At 35.2% G+C, this 19,236-nt stretch overlaps 1 protein-coding gene across 1 annotated transcript in view; it reads left to right on the top strand.

The window, feature by feature from the left end:
- The first annotated feature begins 3,068 nt into the window (after positions 1–3,068).
- Positions 3,069–19,236, top strand: part of LOC128987905 (uncharacterized) — a 62,327-nt gene continuing 46,159 nt past the window's right edge. The window contains exon 1 of the mRNA XM_054408992.1: positions 3,069–3,181. The gene's annotated coding sequence lies outside the window, so the exon portion shown is untranslated. The remainder of the gene's footprint in view (positions 3,182–19,236) is intronic.

The following is a 19,236-nucleotide window of genomic DNA, read 5'->3' on the forward strand; positions in this document are numbered from 1 at the left end:
CCTTTTACAGCAGATTTTCACAATTAAATTTCATTTTATAAATTATGATCCAACGCACATGCGAATAAGGTCATTTCCGAGTTTCGTCACCCTTGCGTTTATATCATTTCTAGAGTCCACATTCAAAGATCCAGTATTGCTGGCAAACTGTCTTTAAACTGCTTTTAATTCAAATTATAATCTAACAGCTGATCCTTCAGAATGTTAAACCACAGTCAGATTGTAAACAAGAGACAGACAGTTAATGAAAATAGATTTTAAATAGGCAACCTTTTTTGACAAGGTATGTAAATCACTCTTCAGTCTTTATGACGTAGATCTATAATTTTGGAAAGTAAAAGGGTATTGAATTACTATTTTACCATGGATTTAAGCTTTGAATCCTATCAAAATGTGTAATTTACGCATAGGCCACCTTGTACTAATACGTTTTAACTTGAATAAGTTTGTGTCGCATTGAAATTCCTTAACCAGTGTAATTTTTTTTTAAACTAAGATACTGTATATCAATTTATTACAGTGCTTACTCGTTCACAAATAAACCTCAGGTTGAATTACGTTAATTTTTAAGTTTTCTTTCATATTTTTTCGCTTTTTCATCGTTCATTCACGACGAAGAAAATAAATTGTTCTAATCCAAATATATTCAATGTACTGTATATATTAAAGTATAAATGACTGTGTAGCTATAAAGTACTTTTGAATTGTGAGATATTTTCTTTCATCATAGGTAAATTATTGACGATATTAAAATATATCATCTACCGGTATAGATTATAAACTTGAGTAAGTTTTTCACATTAAAAAATGTTTATTGTGATCACTCTTTATAGCTAGTTTTTGCACTTAGGGTTTTCTACGATAAGTAAATCTACAAAAGATAGTTTAAGTGAAAACTTACGTTAAGGCAGCATTGCTGTTGTGTCATTTGTTAGAAAACATGGAACACTCTATACATTTATTGGCTGACGTTTTCTTGGAATTTATGATAGGTTGTCTCCGAACGTGTTTGGACATGCGTTTTTAGACTGAGAAGTCTATAAACGTGACTTCACATTGCGACCCAACATTTGCATTTTGTGACTACGACAATATGATTATGATTCACTCATGTTATTTGACTGTTCAACTCATCTTCATGTCCGATATTTACATTGTGTAGACTTATAGTCCATGATTTGTTTAGAACTGATGAGTTATCATTGACTTTAGATAGTGCAAGTACATTTTTCTTCATGTTGTTGAATCGGATGCCTGTTTTGACGCATGTTTGTGCTTGATTGCGACGATGTTGACTAAAATTGAATAACGTTTATATCCTATTTTTAGAGCAAGACTTTTTGGTTATAATGTAATAATAGAGTACAAGCAACATATTAATATTGTAATATGGTAATATTACATATATGGTTAATATGGTAATATTGTATGAATATATCTATATGTTTAGTTAAACAGTTGTACAGTTGGTTAAATGACAATGAAGTCAATGACAGGACAAGACACACACAGTAAACTTACCTTTAAATTAATTGTAAGGATTATATCAATTATCAATTCAATTATCAATTATTTAAGATGGGGACGCCACTATAAATCACAAGAATACGCGTAAACCCCGTCAGAAAAAATGAAATCTAAATATCATGCGACAAACCTAATAGACTTTATGAAAAAACAAACTGGATAAAAACTACATTAATAGTAAAACAAACTTTGTACGAATCATATTGAAGGGGTTAGTTGTAAGATTCAATTGAAGTGGGGTAAATAAGTAACAAACATTTATTATACGATTTTTATGAAATTTCTTTCCATTTTATAAGTTTAAATATGTTGGATAATGTAATAATGACCTTACAATCAAAATGCTTATCAGCTATGACTTTTGAATATTAGTTGTCTATAATAGATATCTAATCATATAACAAACATTATTAAAATCACAAATGATTTTTTTAAGTAAACAAGATTATTTCGTTGACTAATCGACTAATCATATCGCATACATTGAAGGGAACCCAAACGATTCATACAAGTAATTAAAATTGTCTAGATATATTTTAAAACATAAAGTAATATTTTGTTTGATTTAGTTACACCAAGCGTAATGGAAATTCGCTTAGCCTGCAGGTTTGCTGTGGCGGGCGTATTTTTTAAATGCATAGATTGGACTTAATTTTCCCATATTAGGCCTCAAAGAAAAACATGAAGGGTGTCTTTGCAAATGGTGAACCCACTTAAAAAATAAATATAAATAAAATAAAAAAATGTAATTAAAATATTTTTTGGATTCCCCTTACTGCAGTTCTTCTCCTCCGCAGTCATCAAGATTGGGGTGTAATCTTTTTCCTTTTCTCGTTTTTATGACTTAGTTGCTTCTAGTTTCTTGTTTTATGTCTTCTGTTGTATGTGTGTTCATTCAGGAATTCGTGTTAAGCTGTAGTAGAAGGTGTTCGAGGAGATGGTTTTCAGCTGAGTAGAGAATTTTGTTGTGTCTTGAATATTAAGGCTGCTTGGTAGTAGGTTGTATTATTTTATCCCCCTACATGTTGGAGTTCTTGCAGGTTTTTTCCAGTTTATGCCGTGGTAAATGTAGGTAATTTTTTCCTTCTGGTATTGTAGTTATGGGTTTCAGTTCGTTTAATAGGATTCAGTTTTATTGTTTGAGTTATTACTTCAACCAGGTACAAGGATGTTAATGTGAGAATTCTTTTTAACGAATCCTTTGTTATGATCTTGATAGTGGATATTATTTAGAGTTATATTATTGCTTCTTTCTGTAGTTCCCACCGTGAATCAGTTATCTAATGAATCCAGTTCGCAAAATAAAAACGATTACTAATGATTTAATTTTGAATGTCTATTCTTAGATGTTCAAAGAATGATTGTGAACCGTGTTTTAAACATAATGCTATTTTTGGCGACCAAAACATTGGAAGCGCGCCGAGATTTGATTCGGCAACAATGAACCAACAAATCCGGCGCATGCGCCCAGCGCTCCTAGCGTCGCGAACGAGAATGAAACTCAAAACAAACTTCGAAACGAAACTTGCTCGTTCAGTCGTGCGGTAGTAGTGCCAGGGAGAGCAACGATTGCTTAATGTTCATTTAATTATACCAGTGTGCTATTGTGGATTGACATTTTTGGATCTTCTTGTTCATATACTATTGGAATTTGGTAAGTGGTGTGTTATTGTGTTTGTCTGTAATAAAATACTTTAGTTTTTATTTACGCAGAAAAAAAAAACGCAATAATACAACACAATATTTAGATACTGTATACATTTTAAATGTTTAAATAATTGTCCCCTATGGTAGATAATATACCAACAGACCGTGTCTTTATATGAGTACGGTAATACTAAAACGGTTTGGAGATTCTAAAAGCTAAAACCTCTATATTTCTATTTATTTATTTATTAACTTTTACCAGGGGTGCCCAGAGGGGGGTACTGTGGCGCGTTTGCGCCACAGGAATTTTTGGGGGGGGACTATTTTTAAGGGATTTTGGGGGGGATATTTAATTTTTGCTAGCTGTCATAATGGCTGTCTAATTTTGTACAAGCAGTCCGAAAAAGTGTTTCTCACTAAAAGTAGCTCACTATCAACACCAACATTTTGCCGTTCGTAATTAAGATTGCTTCTAAGAATGGTAAAGCACCTTGTCAGACAACCCTTAACATACCAGTGTAGAATTTTACATGCTACATATGTTTTGTTGGTTCTTTAACTCCACCATAGTCAGGATTTACAAAAGATCCCCTTCTGGAGGTGTCGTCAGTATACGTTACAAACATTTAACACAAAACACGAAACGATTACAGATAGGCTTATCAATTCACGCGCGTACATTGCCGTCGGCAAGACTGGAAGTAAACTGAATCGGGTTCAGGTTATGACGGACCGACGTGGTCTCTGAATTGTCGTATGCGTTTTCAACAACTGATATTGGACTATTGTTATAGTGACTGAGAAGAGTATTGAAAATATAATGGCTTTCATAATTAATTGAGTGTTTTCATTCAAAAATGTTGTGCTGTCCCCAATTTTATGTATTCATATATTTCAAACTCCTCAAAGTATTTAAAAATTTCCTTTCGTGCAGTACTGTAGAATTCCGAGACCATCAATTATATCCAGCATATAAATTGGTTATTATTGTCAATAGTTTTGAATGGAAAACTCAATTATGAATCCCGTTATATTTTCAACATACTTCGTCACTACAATTAGTCCAATATCAGCTTTTGATAACGCAGACGACAATCCAGAGACCACGTCTTTCCGTCATAACCTGATTCAGTTTACTTCCAGTCCTTCCCGCGGCAATATACACGCGTGGATTGATAGGCCTATCTGTTATCGTTTCGTGTTTTGTGTACAAACGGATTGTCTGACAAAATACGTTCCTACCATTTTAGTCATAAAAGGCAATCCTGGGGCTATCAAAATGAATTATAAGATTACTTCGTCACAAAAACCTTTTGTTCTGGTAACATGGTATTTTGCCCGGCGATTTTTGTAGAAGGCAGCCTGGAAGTGGCGAGCAACAAGTCTGACTTATTTCGTGACTCTGTCTATAATTTTGAAACAATTAAGATACTTTTTGCCAAAGTATTATTAATACACTTAAAGCTGTTTGAATTCTTAATACCCTCTAAACATTAAATCCACCTAATATATTGTACAGTTACAGTACTGTGTTGGAGTAGAGTAATTCACCGAGTATAGGCCTATTGTTGAACGTGTTGAAGACGTTGTCTATAGCAATACTGAGCACATGTTGGCTGACAATACAAATTCGGAATTTTGTAAATTGAAAAACTTCTAATTCAACCATTACTTAGATATGTATTGTTAAATGACGTTTCCTATTAAACATTTAATTTTGATTCTCAATCAGCAAGTTTGTTTTTTGTATCTCAAGTTTACTAAATACTTTAAATACTCGTTTTATGAGGTAAAGGGAAATTGTCAGATAAATTGGTGGGGGGAGGGTAGGTTTAAATAGACGACAACATAAATTGGGGGGACTACTCCTTTGGCTTGGGGGGGGGGATTGCGCCTCTGGGTTTAGGGGGGATGGGCACCTCTGACTTTTACACAATGTTTACAATAAAATACAGAGTGTCTTTGTGACAGATGACTGGTCAGTATATAAGTAGTGAAAAACTGGAAACAACAAGATTTCAAGAACAAGACATGGCAAGATAGCCTAAAGATAATGATTCACTATAAATAACTAACATAACAAGGCAACAATACAATAGATTCACAAAATCAAAACCAGTATACCAACATAAAACAATAATGATAGCAAGACGGAAATACCATGCAACATTAAGTAGCCTAAATACAAGCAAAGAAATGTGAAAAACAGATAAATACTTGCAAAAAAAAACAATATGATATACTCTGTAACAAAAACAAAATAACAACAGCATCAACGGTCAACGCCATTTACAAAAACATAACAGATCATAAATAGTATTAAACGATGATACATTCACATTATATTGAACGATTGAACGCCTAGCACAGAACAACAAAAAATTGCTATTAACTCACTTGTAATCGTAGTATAAGTTGAAATATTTGCCCCATTATAAGATTTTGGTCAATGTATAACGATTTCAATGTATAGTAAAATGTTTTGAAACAAAGAAAGCTAAATGAATATATTAAGTACACGAAATTCCTGAATTTAAAGCGCAGACCAAATTTATACCAACGGTCAGAAGAGTTTTGGTACTACATACCAAATAAAGACGATATATGTAATTTGTATGATACATTCTTACAAATAGTGAAAGTATCAAACCAGATCTTTTATTAGGCCAAATTAACATTTTGCGTTAACCAGGTAAACGCAATAGAGGAAATCTAATACTGTATATACATAATACCATTATACTCAATGATAGATTAGAGATTTCAAAACCTGTTAGGAACTCATGCTGTAACAGGTTATATTTAGAAATTTGAGTTCTAGCTTTTTTGATTTTGAAAGGCTTTGTTGTAACTTACAGAGTAACTATAGGGCCTAATGCTAACTAGCAATTTTCACATTTTACCATTTTAACGCGAATAAATATTTCAGAACCAGAAAAGGCAGCAAGGAATGCATTTAATTTACTTACACTTGAATTTAATGTGCTAAATTAGAAATACATATTGATTTAAGAAACATTGTATGTAGGCTGTATCCTTAATTATCTGTTATATACCATCGATATTCGATACTGGTAATGATGCCATTAGACCATTAGAAGATAATATCTACTAATATTTGTGTTTACCAACACAAGTCAATCACCAATAATGTGCCTCTAGCTCTAATCCAACACATCGTCTTGTGATTGTCAGAATTAGGATGTTTACTTTGATAGCCTATGTATTGCATGACAATCTTCCACTACGCGGATAAACATGACAACTCATTGATGGTTTGCAATGCTGGTGTAGTTCTGTGGTCAAGTAATATCACAATGTTACATTATAATTAATACGAAGATATCACGGCATTTACGCTGACAAATTCTCGTATACATTTCGGAATGTTTTAGTACGTTTTTGTTTTCATAGATATGTCACGTTGTTATTTTTCGACAATTTAATATTTTTTCAACGTTTTTTTAGTGTGTGTATGTACGCTTCAAGATTTAATATATATTTTTGGCTCACAGCTGTTGGCTGTATCACATGTCAACGAAACTATTGTCGATTGACCAGATGTGAACCCGAAGGCACGATTGACAAGGTCTAGTTGTACACAACATATACATGTTTACATCGCCTTATTTTCCTTGTTCTCAAATTTAACTCGATCCTCAAAACAGCCTAAAGGCCTTATTGTGTTGTTGGCGTGTAATATATTTATTTTGGTTTAACTGTCAGTTTTGTTATTCTCCTTATTCTCCTTATTGTTATTCTCCTTATTTGATGTATGTGATTTAAAAAGTGTATTGACTTTAAAGTATAAGTATGGTTTATAATGAATTGCTATGGTTTTAATCTATAGTTGCCTGTAGTTTGTAGCCAAAGATGAATTGAAAGTGTACTATCGCTTGGTTGGTAAGGCGTGAATTAAGTTCCCCATCAGAGGAAACAATGTTATATGTTAATTATATTTAGTCGATGCATTAAAAACAAAAACTGGATGTTATTTAGCCGCATTCACAATTATTAAACACATTCTTTCGTTTGTATGACAGCGTAGAGATGGTTGCATATAGAGATGGTTTGTCGGTTCAGGTATTTACGTTTATCCAAACAGATTATTCAATCTATGAAAGAGCACAGAAAACATACTACCTACTATAACAGTATGTTTTCTGTGGAAATAGCCATAAATAATGATCCAATGGAAGGCAGAAGATCGTTTTCTGCCAGATTTGATATCATAACTCGTTGATTATATTTTGTCAATCTTTCCAACAGGTAATTTACCATGATAATTTCCATTCAACGACTATTAAGTCACATTTTACATCACACTCTCGTTTATATCCTATTGTTCGTTATAAAATAGTATTATTTTCACACTCATTGTCTTTCTCAGCCTTATCTTGCAATTGTTCTAGACAAATGCAGTTATTTAGACCGTCGACCGTTTAGCTCGAACGCCCGTGACATTGCACACTTAACTACACTCAGCACAGCATTTAATCTATGTGGGAATTAACATTTTTGTGGGAAAAGTGCATTTAAATTGCCAACCAAGTGGAATTGTATTTACATATTTCCCTTTTAATTAAAATTCTCTATAGTCATTTCGAAATACCCATGGATTGATAATTATTCTGTAAGTCAACATGAGTTTCAAATATTAGATTATTTACGATTATACGTTTCGAGCGATTTCCTATATACTTTTGGGGTTCAAATGTTATTCAAATTTCTCCTTATTGTATGAAGAAATGCTAAAAAGATATAGAACATTGTTAATTAGTGGGACCCCATCCCACGTTTATGAAAAAAAACATTTAGTTGAGTTATTTAGGTATTGAGTTAATTGAAGTCGCTTATTAATTCGAGGGGACATTAATTGTGATTCATCCACCACTAAACTTTTTGAATAATGTGTTAATAAGCGATTTCCATGTATTTGCACGATTTAAATGTTTAGTGCGATTTGTAGTTTTACCTTCAATACTTAGTTTCTTGAAGGGTTAAAAATTCAACACACGAAGAATCTAAATTTGGTCGAAATCCCTTGACAGTTTGTATACTTTCGTTCCATGTGCTGTAATTCAAATTCCAACGGGCTTAAAGTTCCTTGAACCTTCAGAATTGCACGATTTAAGAGTGGAAACTTAAGAGGTTACGTCATTGCATTTAAGGAAATGGTTGCTAAACTGTGTTGTTGATGTCAAGTCGAGACAATTTCCTCTTGCTCGTCATTGTAGGGGAAGGATGATGTAGGTTTTCTGGAGAGTAGTGAGTTCCTTTTGCACTCTAAACATGTTGTCTTTGACGTAATTGCTAGAGGATGGTTGTCTATTATGTCACTGCTAGGGTCTGGATAATTGCATTGTTGTCTATCTACAATATTACTGATAGGATGCATGGTTTTCTAAAAAAAACTCGTAGTTTGAGATGCATGGGCATCGTAGCTCAGATAATTTATTCACTCTCCGTCTGTATAATTAGGTCTATAGTTAGATTGTACGTAAATGTTGTACTTAAAACATCAAGGATCAAGGGATTCATCTTAATAGTTTTCATTATAACCAACCTGGACGGGATGCGATACATGATTTCCTAGTGTAGCAAATGTAGAAGACAGGTCTTTTAAATGCTAGGCGTAGGCGGAGGAAAACGTCTGGTAGTATATCACGCTATTTTCAAGGTTATCAATGATTGTAGTAGTTAAAGTACACAGCTAAATGATGTCATCAAGAGCCATGCTAACTACAGGTGAGTCAGCGTGAGTCACTCTCACGCGAGCGAAGGGAACATCGATTTTTGTCTCGACGGTACCAGCGTCAGCCTTCCGAATTTGGACACGGAATAATTTATCGATAAAGATTCCGGTTTTTTACAAGTAAGGCAGAACATTTAATTCCTTTGGAGACCAGCCATGCGGACTATTACATTCGAATTCAATTTTCGTTTCAAAATGAAAAAAATTTGTTTAGGAAACTGAATAAAATTCCGAATCATAAGGATGGAAAAAGGTCTACTAATCTCTCAGCAACGGTCAACATAGAAAAGCAAACACGAGTTGCAAAGCAAGTCAGCCTCCTTTGGTGTGACAACCTATTAACTGTGTCTGTAGTATAAATTTAACAAAGGGGGTTAAAAAATATTACATTTATACAGTACGTGCTCCAAACTTCTGCTTCAAAAAGGTTTGGAGTACGAGCAGGACTCGGGAATTAGCAAAGGTAGACACATTGTTAAATTCGTGGCCATCGACATATTTTCATTGTAAAATTTGTACTGGAATTCCTGATGAATTTGTTAAACGGTTTTACGTTTTCTAATTTTTGGTGTACCAAAAAATATAAGTGTATCAATTTTAACGAATACAAGAAAATATTTTCGGATACGCCCAGCTTAGGTGGAGATTTGTTTCGCTTTTGTATTCAACCACTATAGTAAAAGTCCGAAATAGTTGTTCAATTGAGAGGTTATAGAATGTGAAACAGCAAAACAATAGAACATCATTACGAGACAAAGAACATAATCCTATCTGATTATGTACCCGTGACGTAACAAACGTTGTATTTCTATCTGATTAATTGTTAAAGGTAACACCTCTCTGGCAATTCTTATTTCTGTAGCTAACTAACAATAACCTACATAGTTTACTAGGCCTTAGCAATTTTGAAACATCAACTGATTCAGTAATAGAAATAACAGGCATATTATGCAGTTTTATCAGTGCTCAAATCTGTAATGAAAGAAAAATGCACAAGCATAATTTATGTCTTTGAATCAACCGTAGACCTGACAAGTCACAAGTGCGTTTGATGTAATGGAAACTAAACACGTATTCCTGAATGTTTCCAATACCTTTTTCATCTTGGTTTGAACGTGGAACACATCTTTTACCTGAACAAAGTGAGCGAGCTCAGACAATTTATAATGCAAAAAAAGAACAGCAGTTTGACCTCCGAGGTCAAGGCTTTTAGGTTTGGCGCCGAAACCCAAAACACCTCGGCTCCTCCCCCCGGGCTGTCTACCCGCATTCTCTAATTGGACTGCAAACTTTTGAAATGCCGGGTTTGATGTTGTCTAATACGACCGTCTGGTATCTTTATCTTCTTAAACGTCATTTTGATAACTTGTAAATTATCATCATAGTTTAAAGTATTATAAAGTAATGCGGTAACACGTTTAGTAACAACTAAAGTCCATTTCCTAATGAATTTACAGTGAACAAAAGTGTATATCTTTTCTTACAAAAATTACTTACAAAATGTATTACATTCGTGATTTTGGGTACGTGATTTTGAGTTCTAAAATACAATTACAATACTGTAATTGGTTGAGCATTTCATTTTTTCCTGGTATATAATTGAGCTCAATTAATGACTAATGTACTTTCTTATTCGTGGCTCTTTCGCCATTGCTAAAACCGTATATTTAAATTTTGTTCCTTAAGAAACAAAGTCTAAAATTTACCATATCAAGCACTGAATCCCATGATATTTAGACGTTAGGTAAAGTTGTCTTTTTAGAATTCTGAGCATTCTATTTTGGCCAGATGTGTAACTGAGATATATTGATGTTTTGTATTTACCCTCATTGCAGTAACTATCTGCGCATTTACCACACATCCCTTTAGTAACAGAGCCCGAAATTGGATAAAGTATTGCATCCCAAAATATCTTGAAGAAATTTAGCCGATGCTGTTGCTGTAACCTGTTGAAATAAATTTAAAGCAAAATGCTAGCGTAATTTACATTTGCACATTGTAAAGCTGTAGGTAAATCCTGTCTGGTTATGCGTACTTTAGGAATTCAATGTCTTGAGCTTCAGCATTTAGTCTTTAGAATTTCAAGCTAAGAACTGAATTCATCCCCGATTTTTTCATAGCAAGTACCAAGTTTGATGATATTTTTTGAAGAAATTAATACTTGATTATTGACGACGATTCGCGTCATTTCCGTGTCTTCTTTCCTAGCGCTTTGAGAAAACTGAAATTCTTCATGTAGTCTTTAGAATTTCAAGCTAAAAACTAAATTCATCCCCGATTTTTCATAGCAAGTATCAAGTTTGATAATATTTTTTTAAAGAAATTAATCCTTGACTATTGACGATGTTTAGCGTTATTACCGTGTCTTCTCTCCTAGCGTGCTATGGGTCTGATGTTGTATTTCCCGGGAGTATATCCACGAGACAAATCACCAAGAGCTCGATATATCCCGGGGTAACTTTGATGTACTAAAACACGCACACACGCAGTTGTATACAGGGTGTTTCAGAATTAGTGTCGGATATTTTATGGTATTATTTATGGGTAAGAAACATATCCAAATATCATATTTAAACAGTCCGGAAGTCTTTATTTACTCAAACAGCCGCCATTTTGTTTTTTCCTTTAACATTTTTTTTAAAGAGAGTGGTAACACATACAGAATTGAAACTTTGCAAACACATTTCTGACTACCAGACAAAGCTACAAAAACATTATGAAAATTTTCCAAATACATAAAACAAAATGGCGGCCATTTAAAATTTTGTTTCTTAAATAACTCAAAAACCGTTGATTTTATGAAAATTTTACAAGAATAACTTTTTTTAGGTAATTTTATTACAAATCGATTGATACCTTAATTTTTGCAATTGAACGTATATTAACTGAGATATGGAAGTTTTAGTGATACGTGACCACTGGAGGTTAGTTGTAGTGCATGCGGAGCCATGCAATGTTGTGGCAGACGTATCACTAAAACTGCCATATCTCAGTTAATATACGTTCAATTGCAAAAATTAAGGTATCAATCGATTTGTAATAATATTACCTAAAAAAAGTTATTCTTGTAAAATTTTCATAAAATCAACGGTTTTTGAGTTATTTAAGAAACAAAATTTTAAATGGCCGCCATTTTGTTTTATGTATTTGGAAAATTTTCATAATTTTTTTGTAGCTTTGCCTAGTAGTCAGAAATGTTTGTGTAAAGTTTCAATTTCGTATGTTTTACCATTCTCTTTAAAAAAAAATATGAAAGGAAAAAAACAAAATGGCGGCTGTTTGAGTAAATAAAGACTTCCGGACCGTTTAAATATGATATTTGGATATTTTTCTTACCCATAAATAATACCATAAAATATCCGACACTAATTCTGAAACACCCTAGGTCAACCGTAAGGTGAAGTAGATGAACAAATCTGTAAAAGGCTGTATAGCTCTCTATTTAACAGAGGATGGTAGCTTTTTAGAATTGTTTATCATCTCAAAATTAATTGTTAGTATATTGTAAGGATCACGAACTATTTGCTAATTTTGTTTTAATATCTCCCTCGCCAAATCAATTTTGATGCAAATGTGTTTATAGGCATAAGGCTAATATACTTTTTCAACATATCAAATTTATGGGTAGAGTTGGTTAAACTTTTGTGTATTCTATGCAAAGTATTATAAAACATGTAACTAAACCACCCAAGAATAACGAGTGCCTCGTTCGTCAGTCTTTTCGTTGATTAAACAAACTGAGACAAAAAAGTAGAGTTGCGATAGACCAAAAGACCAAAACCACAGTATTATAGACTTTTGGAAGATCGATCGTTCTGTTCAAACTAATGCACAACTTTATATAACGTATGTGTTTACAACTTTAATGTTATATGTTAAAAGTATTAACCACTTGTGCTTGGCGTGGATAATGTACCTTTTACTAAGGGTACACTACTACGAAGATGCATTGCCATATAACATAGGTTTAGAATGAAAATGACCCGGTTCAATTAAGCTAGTGACAGAGAGTACTGTGGTGAAATACAATTTTTTCACCTACTATCATAGTATGAAGACTGCGACGCGAAAAAGTACAAGAGCAAGTACTCCAACGGCACAAGTTTCTATGCGAAGTAAAGCAAGGCTACAGCTGGTCCATATGCAGACGGGATGCCAATTATCATAATCAATTGAGATTGGGACGCACTATGCAAGTGAATGAAGATTTAAAATGTTCCACCCCATGGTACGATGTCAACCTAATTATGAACTATTTGGTTATAAATTAGCCATCATTGAAGAGTTTAATTGAGTCATGTATATTCCTATGAGTCAAACTAAACAAACAAGCTGTTAAAAAACTGGTTGTTTTATTGTACAAATTCATCTTGTGCTCTGTTGGCGGTTGACTACCTATCGTTACCATACATGATTGAAGCGACAACTTCAATGTCACGTCATTATGACAACTCCAATGTCACAATCGTTACAATGATGTGTGGGATCTTCAAGAGTTCCGGTTGTAAATCTTTGTTCTTTGATTGTCGTTGTTCAGAATCCCACGCTGTTTTATTTTGATGACCATTAGCATCATGTCGAGGCCACAAGTTGTTCAAGTCAACGTTGTTCGACAAATGTCAGTGTTTTATTGGAATTAGACTTGCAATCTATGTCGACCAGTAGGAGCCAGAATTTCTCTCTCTAAAAGGGCGTTGTTGAATTATCTCATAGAGAGTGCTACTTTGTTAGTTATATTTTATTATTGCCCATGCTGGTATAGTTGAAGCTGTGACTTTAGTTGTATCTATGGCATTTTCACCATCAATACCTTTTCATGTTAGAATCCTCGCTTTAGTTATAAATTTCACACACGCTAACGTTACGCAGTTTTTATCACTGAATTAGAAAGGTAATATTAACCAACACTATAAATATTTACAAACTAGGTTAAACATCGCTGAAGAGTTATGTATAGCAGTTAAATATTGCACCTCGTATTTTTTTAAATGCCTTAATATTTAACAAAAAAAGGGCCTAAATAATATCAATCGTGTATAAACCATCATGAAGTCGACACCCATTTAATATACACATTTAAGCTAATTCAATTGTACACATGTATTTTTCAAGCTTATTTGAAACTCTGTTCTCAATTGATGAAATTACACAATTGTTTTACTGATATCTCCACAGCATGTGTGTTTATGTTAAACCCGATAACTGATTACGTAATGAACGATAAGACGAAATTATCGATTTCGATCTGGCCATTGTACAGTAGTTTCAATTTGTTCAAGCCCAAAAACCCAATTGCCCAATGTACATCTTCAAGGTGGCCAGCTTAGAGTTGATAGCAGGTTGAAAGTGAAAGTCATAATAAGAATTAGGAGCTATTTTGGCCTTCGAGTAAAATTTACAGCCTCTAAACTATAATTTGAGTGGCTCCTGGCCATTGGACAAGACCTGTTTCTGTAATATCCTGGGTTTCGTTGTTGGGCGTGTACAGGTACACAACTCGCTATCAACTACATTGTCATTACGTGCCTAACCACCTGAAGCGTGTTTGGTTCGAGTCTGCGCAAATAGCATGACGCTATCTTTGAGGGAGCGAACTGGGTCTAGTGGTTAGAGCGCGGGACATCGGTCCAAGAGGTCCCGGGTACAAATCCCGCTCCCGCCAAATCACCAATGGATTTTATCTACAGTGATAATGCCTGCTGGTCTAGCCTGAAGTAGTGTGAAAAACAATCTAAGACAAACAAAAATTGCATGACGTGTAATTCAATAACACACGCGTTTTAAGGGATAGTTGTTGAAATTCCTGAAAAGCTTGTGAATATGTCGGGAATCGAATTGTGAGTTCATATATTTGTCGCCGGAAATAATCATTAATTAGCATCACAATGACGTAGGACATCTGACAGTTCAGTGTTATGATTTTATTTGCTTCAAATGTATACATTAATTAAGAAGGTACTTTTTTAGGTAGGCATGATGACTAAACACACCAATATATAGTCCACGTGGAACGTAGAATCACTTTGCAGAACACGTGTATATATTATAGATATCAAAGAAGTCAAGTACAATAGCAGGCAGAATCTCTCTCAAGAACGCCTAGTGTACATATTTGGAGACACCAAAGAAGTAGAGTACAATAGCATGCAGAATCTCTTTGAAGAACGACTAGTGTACATATTTGCAGACATAAAAGAAGTCCAGTACAATAGTAGGCAAAATCTCATTGAAGAACGACTAGTGTACATATTTGGAGACACCAAAGAAGTAGAGTACAATAGCAGGCAGAAACTCTTTGAACAACACCTGGTGAGCAGATCTTTGCTGAAGCATCCGCAGAATCTCTCTGCAGAACACCTGGTGCAGATTTACAGCCAGATGCTGGACCATGAACTACGATAACTCATGGTGCCCAGACGGCTCGGCTCGTAACGCACCCAGCCTCGCTCTCGTGGGTTGGGCATAAACTACAAGGGCACTTGGCACCGACTACCTTGAATTACTAGTTCCGGTGAACATGGGCCTTGATTGCATCTGTCGATTTGCAGATGGTTCAAACAACTTTAACTTAGTGTATGTTACCTGTTGGAACAATCTGCTGTAATGAATCAACTAGCATGAGTCCGTGCTGTGCAAAATATAACGTATCTTCATGTTGGATTATGCTGTGTTTGTGATTCCAAATTTCTGACGGACTCCGCAAAAAGGAAGTATTAATTTACACACAACTTGCAGCACTTTTGCAAAATTTTGATTTTGAAGTCTGGTGCTTGTATGTACGTTTATAGTCTCATGACAAATGACAACCTTCTGGAACTATAAATCTCCCAATTGAACCACTCCGCTACACTTTTGATACTTAATAATTGTTATGATTATACTAAGCCAAATTGCATTAAGGAAGTGAAACGCTCTAGGTTTGTGTTAAACTTAGAACGGGTAACATTTGAAAAAAGTTCTCCAATTGTTCGTCTCCTACAAAGTTACGAGAACTTTTTTCTCCGTACTTGAATGTGGCATGCGCTTGTTAATTCCAAAGAAGCGCAGCAGTGCTGAATCTTTCTGCTCAGCATTCTAAGGACTGAGCGCAACGGAATGTGCTGAATTTAGTTGAGTCATTCATTCAACTCGTGTGAAGAGTCTCGTTTCCATCTTTTCAAAATCTAGAGGCTCACTGTATACTTGGAAGATCGGGTTTCTCTCATGATATATGCTTATCAATTGTCCTTAGCACGTCTATTCTTTCGAAACAGGATAGTTCTTTTTTGTGAAATGTAAACACTAATATAAGCGATCTCTCTACAGAGCATTGTTGATCTTTTCCACTATATTTGTAAATTTCCTCCGCAAGACTTATGGAGTTTTCACCGAGGCTACGACGCCAGTGCCGGAATAGTGAAGTGCGTATACCACAATGGTCTCAGATGGGATCCACGAAATCGATTCGTCCCGTCTGCCATAATTAACGACAACCTACAAACACACTTGCGCTACTGTTGTGTGGACATTGTTGTGCAGGGACTTACGCAGGTTTGCAAGATCGTTGCTCTTAGAATGGGTTTGAGGCCATCATAAGTTTCCGTATTAAAATAATGTACATTTTTCGTTTATGGAGTTGTTCAAACGTAAATTTGTTTCTCACCATATGAAGTGAATCAAACGCCTACTCGAGGACACATATTATACCTTCTGGAGGTTTGTGTGTTTAAATGCCCTCGGCAATTGTAAAGTATTTACAATTTGCAATAAACTTACGGACTCATTGGAAGCACTTTATTAGAAGTATAGAATTAATAGACAGCAATTTAATCATTGTCGTTTATGTATGTGATTACTTCTGTTCGTCTCACTGCAAAGTCTAAACTGAATAAACTCGTTGTCACACCTGAAACCGTTTCCATCCAACATTCTCTCACGAGGTCGAAAGTATACATTCTTGCAGACGATTCTTTTACATGTTCAATAGGGCGTAAAATGGGATCCTGCGAAGCGTGAAGTGCTTTGGATAAGTACATACTTAAAGTCCAAGTCTAGTCCCGTTGTAAAAGTAGCCCGTAGCCATTGATAGCCATCTTCCAGGACTCATTTGGGTCGAATATCCGTTCAGGGTTCTGTGATGATACGGAGATAGTGTTAGAGGTATGCATATTTTAGAGTTGTGCTAGTAAAGTTAGTTCAAACAACACTACTGAAGCTAGAAGCTACTCAAGACATTTTTCTTTGACGGGTTAGTCCATAGATTAAAGGAGTACACACTTTACTCCTTTAATCTATGGTTAGATGTTGCATCTAACTGGCAGGGACACAGAAGACGTCAATGCTGGTTTGTGGTAAATATGAAACCAATCTGAAAAGGAATTTCGCTCAACAGATTATATAGTACTATATGTCCTTCCGGAGTTTTGGAGAACTATACCAAATACACAACAAAGAAAAAAATATGAAGTTTTCCCTCTTTGTTGCCAACCACATAATTGCATTGCCAACGCTTCAATAAAAGTTAATTGAATTGACAAGGTGGTCAACACCAAATGAAAACTTAAGTCTTTGGTGATAAGACAAGGCAACTTTTGTAGTAAATCATTCGTCGTTAAATTCCACACCCCCTCGTTCACGTCCTTGGAAATCAATTTGTTCGAATTACCCTTATCCAGTTACCATCATACTTTGTGATCAATATTCATGGCAAAGAACGGTACCTGAGTGTCCTGAGCTCTGGCGGTCGTCGATTATAACTAACTGGACGTCGACATCAGCATCACACCACGATGCATTCTGGAGTAATCAGTGACTTCAAGCTTCCCCGTTAATGCCTCAGGCTCTTGCTAGAACTCCAGAGTTGGGGAAGTCTCTTAGCTGTCATCTATTTTAATGAAGCGGAAAAGATATAGGTCACTGTAACAGTCGGGCCTGTCTGTGATTGTGAACTGATTATATAATAGTTTAAAGGCCAATTGCTTTTCTACCAAACAATTCCTTGCAGAATATGCCTATTGCCTACTAAGTTCAGTAGTTATTCTTTGTTGAAATAATTTTTTACATATCTCACGGTACCCCAAAATATCAACGTTGTGTATATAACAATTTACACCGTTAGATGAAATTTCATCATAAAAGTACTGCGTACGTACTAATGGCATTTTGGTGTTCTCACTAGTATCCGGAGGCAAAACTCTAAATTGAACATTGAGTAATAGGAATTGTGTCAGAGTTTCCACTAACAACGCTCAAGCTTTTAAAATCTATCTACAACCACGGTCATTACAGTTTTAATTGTCTAAACTTACGAAACCTTAAAAGATCGCGCGATTGCCGTCACCCATGCCTTGAAAGCAATGGCGACGTGAGGCAATCCATAAAAAGCCAATTAATGGCTTATGTCTGGGTTAATTGCTGCAGGTGTTGCGTCACCGCCCCCAAGCGAACACTTTCCATCGCCAATCAAAACAGAACGGGGAAAGTATCTTTGGCGGGAAAGTAATTCCAGAGGCTCATTTCTCCCCCCGTGGTACTGATGGCCCGATTCTGGGACTCGCGAGCGTGGAAATCCAGCCGTGAAAACTGTGCCAAGCATTGTTGATGCGTTGAGATGGGTCTCGGCTTCCAGCGTGCTATAGACGTCCGAGCACCATCGTGGCATGATAGGAGTAAACAGTGAAAGCAGATAAGAATTACCTAGCAATTGGAAACAAATTTAGGGTCGAGAGATTTTGATTGGGGCGTAATTTAGTAGCGTCAAGATGAAAGCACGAAACTACTTTGATTTGGTATAATTCATCGCTATGATCTGATCTTGCAGTGGGGTATGAAGGCAAGTTTCAATAATGAGTGTAGGAAAGTATACGTAAGTATACTTTATTCCGGTTTGTTGGGCACGGATGAATATGATAGTTTGATAGTTTGGATATATCTGGTTTCTGCCTAGATACTAATACCCAGCTTCATTAAACAAAATTGACCAATTAGAGCGTACTTCAGTTCCAAATTTCCCGAACGCAGTAACACTTTCAGAAGAAACTGGGGCATTGCAAGTCACCAATCTAAACACGTTGCAAGCATTGAGGTTCACGAAGTAATCTTTAGTGTCACAAATATAGACCGATCGCCGAACTGTTTCTATGGAATCCCCCAATGAATCTATGCTATTCTATTTATGCACCTTCTTGTGGATTTCTAATGTAAACCTGTATTACGCTGCACAGGAGCTGTAGCTCGAATACTTTTTGATCTTACAGATCGGCTCAGTCTTGCTGTAACTTTCTTTTACCAACTCTTCTACTTCGCCTCCTTGTCTGCAGTTTTGACAC

Source organism: Macrosteles quadrilineatus, unplaced genomic scaffold, assembly GCF_028750875.1.
Source record: "Macrosteles quadrilineatus isolate MER2022 unplaced genomic scaffold, UCM_ALF_1.0 Scaffold_2__2_contigs__length_208266976, whole genome shotgun sequence".
Lineage (NCBI taxonomy): Eukaryota > Metazoa > Arthropoda > Insecta > Hemiptera > Cicadellidae > Macrosteles > Macrosteles quadrilineatus.